Source organism: Triticum aestivum, chromosome 7D (assembly GCF_018294505.1).
Source record: "Triticum aestivum cultivar Chinese Spring chromosome 7D, IWGSC CS RefSeq v2.1, whole genome shotgun sequence".
Lineage (NCBI taxonomy): Eukaryota > Viridiplantae > Streptophyta > Magnoliopsida > Poales > Poaceae > Triticum > Triticum aestivum.
Window position 1 is genome coordinate 195,602,136 of NC_057814.1, and position 7,046 is coordinate 195,609,181.

The following is a 7,046-nucleotide window of genomic DNA, read 5'->3' on the forward strand; positions in this document are numbered from 1 at the left end:
AATACGCTTTCAAAACAGGGGAGACGTACTCCGGTCTTTGTGCTACCACTTAACCAGAGAGGGCGGGGAAGCGGGTCACTGACAGTGGGTCCAGAGGGCCCACTGGTCAGGTTTGACTGGTCTCCCTCTCCCTCCTTTCTCTGTGCCCGACCGGCGCGGGGCTCCGACGATTGCCGGCGACGAACGGCGGCTCCTCGAGGGCATCTGAGGGTAGGGATGGGTTGGCCAGACCGAGGCGGTCCTCTCGGTGGGTGTTAGGCAGGTGGGGATGGAGGAGGTCACCGGCGGCGAGCTCCGCGGCGGAGAGAGGCTACGGTGGCGAAGTGCTTTTTGTGCTCCGGTGGTCTCCGATCGAGCTTGGGTAGCTGGGTAGCTCCGCAAGGACCAGAGGGAGCTACTGGTGGTGCTGGTTGGGCGAGAGGGTGGCTGGTTGCGACGAATCGCGCCGGGGCTTGGCGGCGGCCGAGCTGGCCGGAGTTGGGGAGGACGGCCACTATGGGTCGATCTACTGCGTGGGAAGCTCTACGGGGGAAGTCTGATGTCGCCTGAAGTCTTGAATGAGCTCGGGGACCCTTTATATAGCGTGACGAGGCTGGACCGTGGCGGCAGAAGATAGGATCGCCGGCGACAGCCGTTGCTGTAGTTGCAGGGCATCGCGGCGGCGACGAACGCGTGCCGACGAGCGGGAGGATAAGCGCGGCCTGTGCTCTGAGGCAGCTGGCGCGCGCTGGTGGTTTGGGCGGTGCCGTCCGCGGCGGAATCCGCTGCCGACGCCGGCGTGCCGCCAAAGGCGCGGCCAGCGGCGCATCAGGGCGCCAGAGGTACCGTGGAGCAGGGGGCGACTAGTGCGCGGTTCAGCGATGCAGAGGGGGCCAGGGTCGGGTCGCGTCGAGTGCGGCAGTGCGGCGTAGTGCGCGCGCGTGCAAAACGTGCGCTCTGGGCGCGCCCAGAGCACGCACGGCACCTGTTCGACGAAATGCCAGCGCGCTCTAGAGCTCGAGGGTGGAGCTGGCACTGCACAGGATGGAGGTAGGGGTAGCAAGACACTCAGTGGACAAGGTGGGTGGGTCAGGGGTTCAAGTCCACAATGCAAACCAGAGGGCTTGCCAAAAGTGGCTGTGCACACCAGGTGTTCGACAGAAAGCCAGATGCACTTAGGCAACTCTTGGGGTGGCCAAAATCTCCAGATCAGTGTCTCCTTAGATGCAGGAGATGGTGGTAAGATTAGTTTGGCAAAAACAGAAAGTTGATAGTGCAAGTTTTGCAAAACTCCAGTTTTGGGCAGAAAGAAAAAGGTTTAGAACATGCACTTCAAAATCTCCAATGAGCCCAATCTCCTGGACTTAAGAGTTTGGTAGGGAGGGCTACAAGTAGGAGAAAGCTCAGGGTTATTAGAGCAAAGGAAAACATGTTTGCAGTACAAATCACCAATTTGGACCAGCATGCAAAAGAGGTTGATTCACTCAAATTTTTCAAAGAACATCACTGGTTTTTTTTGCTTGAAGGTGAATTGTTTGCATCCATTGACATCTCCAAACACTTGGAAGAATTTTTAGAAGAATATTTAAATGGGTTGTAGTGCAAAAGTGCCTACTGGACCAGATTGGAAAAGTTGGGGTAGAGCCCAAAATCTCCAATGGCCAGAAGATATCTTTGCATAAAAGTGATGTGGAAACATCACCTGACATCCCCAAATTTTGGTGGAATTTTTTGGAGCATTTATCAAATGGTTGTAGTGCAAATGGGCTCCCAATGCAGAAGAAATCATTTTATAAGAGCAAAGTTTTGAGAAAATAAATCTTGCAACATTTGAATCCACTGATAAATAATTGTTTCATAATAGAGAGAAATCAAGTCCAACAATACCTTTGAAGGTTTTTCCCACTAGGGGCATAAAATCCAAAAGTCACAAAAGGTAAAACTTGACAATTGGAAAAGTTTTATTTCCTGGCAACATTTGAATAAATAAAAATAAGGCCAAAATTTTTGGGGTGTCACAGTTATTGGAACCACGAGTAGGACACAAACTCGAAATCAACTTTGTTGTTTAAGGCGAAATGACATGACGAGGAAAATCGACGTAAGCTTAGCTCATCGTCGAAAGTGGTGCTCCAAGAATAAGGACCAGGTAGCACAGTTAAAATCATCACGACAATGATATAGCCGATCAGGCTAGGAATGACTTGAAGGATTACTAAACTCGTAAGCAAAGAAGATTACTAATACTTGTTTAATCGTGATGCGAACTCAATTCAGTTATCGGTGTCCTGGAGTGTTTAATGACTCGGAGCCCGTGAAAAATTAGAATCAGTGAGAATGTAGTACTTGATGCAGTTCCGTGACAATCTCGAGATACCTGGGTGTAATACTCGATGAAAGATCAAAGTAGAGGTTGGATTGGTGTATTGATCCATGGAAGGCAAGTGCTTAAACTTGCCCGAGAGATGGGATCAAGGAAGAACATATGGTCGGAACCACAATTACAAAGGATCAATTCACAGATGCCAGATGATATTTATCAAGGAAATAGTTATCATTACTAGAAGCTTTCATGATAGGATCTACATCGTGTCCATGGGCATGAACACAAAGTTCAAGGCCGACTCCCACTTCTCCAATGCACAACTTTTCATTCACTTCCCGCTTTTGAAGAAGTTGTAGGTGTTGAAATTTTATCTGACGAAAAGCCAGTAGAGTATAACTCGTGAAAACTCTCGGGTTCCCACAGATTAAGGATGGCATAGGTTCAACCCATCGGGGCATAGAAACATATACTACAAACTTAAAGAGTAAATAACACAAGCTCGAAGGTAGAGCATGGTTGGCCAAATCCGAGAATAGGATTTACTAATGGCATTATGTATCAGGGAAAGAACTTCCCAAGTGATTGAATAGGAAGGACGCTGTCAGATAAAACCCAACAAAGGTTCCAGTGGTCCTCAAGGGGTCTGATGTGAGCATCGGTACTCAACCAGAGGAAGAAACAATTCAAAGGCATTGGATTATAGAAACAACTGGCTAATTCAAAGCTCACATGTAAGGGAATTATGATTTCCAAATCAAAGGATCAGAAGCAAACGCTCTGATTAAGGATGGATAAGTTGAGTAAGCTTAGGGGTAAAATCGACAACAATTTGATTGGTCGAGATTCAGCTCATGTTTAAAAAGACGTCTGAGCCGAAAGAATGAATTCTAGGATCTGATTGAGGATTGTGAGCATTCGCAACATTTTGAATCAACAACCTCAAAATGATAATGACAAGGGATACCAATATGATTACGAGACTTATGGGATTAAACATAATGCAAGCAAGCAAGAATTTCAAGAGCAATAGGCTGCTTGGGATTTTTGGAAGTTCAAATAGCATTTCGAAGATTTTTGTGAATTAGTTGAATCAACTGGGGATGAGCGGATACTCGGTAAGTGCGAGAATTATCCGTAGGGGTATTCAGGTGACAAAGAACAGCAAGGCACTAAGCTCAAAGGATTCTCGGAACAACAGAGAGAATTTTGGGGTATCTTGTAGTAACAAGATCAACTGGGAAACATTGTATGAATGGCGAGTATACGTGGTTATCCATAGGGGTTTATCGATGGAAGGGAATTGCAAAAGCGATGGCACAAAGTATCGAGAGAACATCGGAGAGTAACTTCGGAATCTTCTAGTGCATCAGGCAATCACCTGTATCGAGTGGCTCTCCGGGAGGAAGTAGCTACGAGAACCTAGAGTTAGATTTAGTAAAATCATTTAACCCGAATAGAAGAGAGATTAGAGTCCCAGAGTATAGATGAGGAGTAAAAGATCCTAATACCACCCAATGGCGACGTGGGCCCATGGGCCGCACAGCCATGTTAGTAAAACAATTTTCATCGACTAGACTTGACTTCGGCCAAGGAGTTTGGAAGGGGGATTCCTACAGGCAGTCGGCTCTGATACCAACTTGTGACGCCCCCGATTCAATCGTACACTAATCATACACGCAAACGTGTACGATCAAGATCAGGGACTCACGGGAAGATATCACAACACAACTCTAAAATGAAATAAGTCATACAAGCATCATAATACAAGCCAGGGGCCTCGAGGGCTCGAATACAAGTGCTCGATCATAGACGAGTCAGCGGAAGCACCAATATCTGAGTACAGACATTAGTTAAACAAGTTTGCCTTAAGAAGGCTAGCACAAACTGGGATACAGATCGAAAGAGGCGCAGGCCTCCTGCCTGGGATCCTCCTAAACTACTCCTGGTCGTCGTCAGCGGCCTGCACGTAGTAGTAGGCACCTCCGGTGTAGTAGGAGTCGTAGTCGACGGTGGCATCAAGCTCCTGGGCTCCAGCATCTGGTTGCCACAACCAGGTAGAATGGAAAGGGGGAAAAGAGGGAGAAAAGCAACCGTGAGTACTCATCCAAAGTACTCGCAAGCAAGAAGCTACACTACATATGCATGGGTATATGTGTAAAGGGCCATATCGGTGGACTGACTGCAGAATGCCAGAATAAGAGGGGATAGCTAATCCTGTCGAAGACTACGCTTCAGGCCACCTCCATCTTGCAGCATGTAGAAGAGAGTAGATGGTAAGTTCACCAAGTAGCATCGCATAGCATAAACCTACCCGGCGATCCCCTCCTCGACGCCGTGTTAGAGAGCGATCACCGGGTTATATCTGGCACTTGGAAGGGTGTGTTTTATTAAGTATCCGGTTCTAGTTGTCATAAGGTCAAGGTACAACTCCAAGTCATCCTGTTACCGAAGATCACGGCTATTCGAATAGATAAACTTCCCTGCAGGGGTCCACCACATAACCCAACACGCTCGATCCCATTTGGCCGGACACACTTTCCTGGGTCATGCCCGGCCTCGGAAGATCAACACGTCGCAGCCCCACCTACGCACAACAGAGAGGTCAGCACGCCGGTCTAAATCCTATGGCGCATGGGTCTGGGCCCATCGCCCATTGCACACCTGCATGTTGCGTGGGCGGCCGGAAGCAGACCTAGCCTAGCAGGCGTTCCAGTCCAATCCGGCGCGCGCCGCTCAGTCGCTGACGTCATGAATGCTTCGGCTGATACCATGACGCCGAGTGCCCATAACTGTTCCCGCGTAGTTGGTTAGTGCGTATAGGCCAGTGGCCAGACTCAGATCAAATACCAAGATCTCGTTAAGCGTGTTAAGTATCTGCGAATGCCGACCAGGGCCAGGCCCACCTCTCTCCTAGGTGGTCTCAACCTGCCCTGTCGCTCCGCCACAAAGTAACAGTCGGGGGCCGTCGGGAACCCAGGCCCACCTCTACCGGGATGGAGCCACCTGCCCCTTCAGCCCCCATCTCCGAACAGTATCATAAGTAATGTAACAGTATAAAGTGTATAGCATATGCCCGTGATCACCTCCCGAAGTGATCACGGCCCAGTAGTATAGCATGGCAGACGGACAAGAGTGTAGGGCCACTGATGGAACACTAGCAACCTATACTAAGCATTTAAGATTGCAGGTAAGGGTATCAACTGTAGCAACAATGACAGGCTATGCAGCAGAATAGGATTTAACCGAAAGCAGTAACATGCTACACTACTCTAATGCAAGCAGTATAGAGAAGAATAGGCGATATCTGGTGATCAAGGGGGGGCTTGCCCGGAAGCTTTGTTGCACAGGAAGAAGAGGGTCGTCGGTGACGTAGTCATACTCGCTGGCATCAGCGCCGGTCTCGGGGTCTACCGGGGAAGAAGAGGGGGGAAGAAACAGTAAATACGGAGCAAACAAAGCATCACAAAACATAACGAGGCAATACGCGGTGCTAGGTATGCCCTAACGTGGTAGGAGGTGATACCGACGAAGGGGGGAAACGTCCGGGAAAGTATCCCCGAAGTTTTGCGTTTTCGGACAGATGAAACGGAGGGGAAAAGTTGCGTGCTCGCTATGCTAGGGATGTGTGGCGGACGAACGGGCTGCGTATTCGGATTCGTCTCGTTGTTCTGAGCAACTTTCATGTACAAAGTTTTTTCATCCGAGTTACGGATTATTTTATATGAATTTTTATAGATTTTATCAATTTCTAGAAATAACAGATTTAATTTAATTCGAAAATGCTATTATGATGTCAGCATGACATCAGGGTGATGTCAGCAGTCAACAGTCAGATGACTTGGTCAAACTGACGTGTGGGTCCCGGTTGTCATTGACTTAGGTTAACTAAACTTGATTAGTTAGTTTAATAAGTGATTAGGTTAATTTAACAGATATAATTAAGTTAACTAATTAAGTAATTAATTAATTATTATTTTAATTATATTTTTCTATTCTTCTTTTTTTTAACAGGGGCGTGGGTGGGGGCCCCACTGGGCAGTGGCCCATAGGGCCAAACGGGCGCGGGCGGTGGATCGGGCGCGGGGCGCCAGGACGCCCGCCCGCAGAGACGGAAGCTGTCCGCCTCCGGCGGCAGTGGCGAGGCCACGGCGAGTGGCCGGAGCAGCAGAAGCCAGAGACGGAGACGAGCGAGATGGCTGCGGCGGTGGTGCCGGCAGCAGCCGCAGGGGGAGGTGACGGGGGGGCGGAGACGGTAGCTGCGGCGGGGATGGGGAAGGGCAGCAGCGGCTGCGAACGTCGCCAGTGCGCGCTGTCATGGGCGCGCGAGGGGGGTGAGCGAGCGCGAGGAGCGGCGGTCGGAGGCGGCGGCGGCTGTAGCAAGCAGCAGCATCAGTGCAGGTAGCAGCGGGTAGCAAGCGTGGCGCGCGGCGAGCACAACCTCGGGGAAGGCAAGGCGCGGGCGGCGCGCGACGAGCGGGTGCAGGGCGTGGCCAAGAGCGCGCGAGAGCAGAGCCCCGTCTACGATGGTGTTACAGCGACCTACGGCGAGGGAGAAACAAAACGGAGAAGGGGAATCGAGCGGAGGCCTCACAGCGATGCTCGGGGTGTGCCCGGGATGGATCTGGGAGGTCCGGAGGGGCTGAGGAAGCACGAATCAAAAACGAGCAGTGGCGGTTCGCCGACGGAGGGGAACGACGTGGGCGCTGTCGATGAGGCTTCACTGCCTCGATCCGGCGAGGAA